Here is an 893-nt window from a genome sequence, read left to right as displayed (position 1 = left end):
GCAACGCAATGAAGGATCACAAACCCAACATCCCACCCGCCCCATCAGCATTTTGCTCAGATATTAGCTTCTGGTGAGAGCTAGGAGTAAGGCTTTTCTCAAACAGTTCATGAGTTTAAGAACACAGCAGCAAAAGAGCTCTTCTGACATCTCAAATGTGGAACGGAATCAACATCTACTCAGCTATAGAAGGAATGGAGCCTCTCCCTAAGGAACAACCTGAAATCCATGCACTTCCTTATGGAATAACAGACAGTGAGCCATTGTGAGTAAGAGCTACTGTAAACGACTTTTAGAAACTCTATTCCAGCAACAGTTGTGCCTGGTTGTTTGCAATATCCCAGCACTTGCTAAGTATAAATAAATGAATTAAAGTGTGAGGCAGCAATTCTGATTTCTGTTCGTGCTCACTGTACATTTATTCCAAGTTTCCCAGCAATCTGAACACTACATAAATACCTGGCCATGCCTGTGGGATCTCATGTTCAGTCATAATCCATTGGTGAAGTACGCAGCCACTCCCGAAGACATGCAAAAGCCATGGGCAGGGACACCTCCCACTGGATCAAGTTGCTCAAATCCCCATCCAATCTGGCCTTGAACCCCTCCAGGGATGGGGCAGCCACCACTTCTCTGGGCAACCTGGGCCAGGGCCTCCCCACCATCACAGGAAAACATTTCTTCTGAAGATCTGATCTCAATCATATAAGTAATCTCTCCTAATGATTTTCCAATGCTTTTCCAGAGAGTCACAAAGAGCGCTAGACCTTCAAGGGGAAGGATTCTAGGGAGTGAAACTTTCTGGCTTTGGATTGAAGTAACATTTTTGATGTTGTACAATCATTCTTACCTTTCTTTGTACCCTTTGAGGAGTCCTAATTCATCTAGGAAAA

Source organism: Cuculus canorus, chromosome 13, assembly GCF_017976375.1.
Source record: "Cuculus canorus isolate bCucCan1 chromosome 13, bCucCan1.pri, whole genome shotgun sequence".
Taxonomy (NCBI): Eukaryota; Metazoa; Chordata; class Aves; order Cuculiformes; family Cuculidae; genus Cuculus; species Cuculus canorus.
This window is presented reverse-complemented; position numbering follows the sequence as displayed.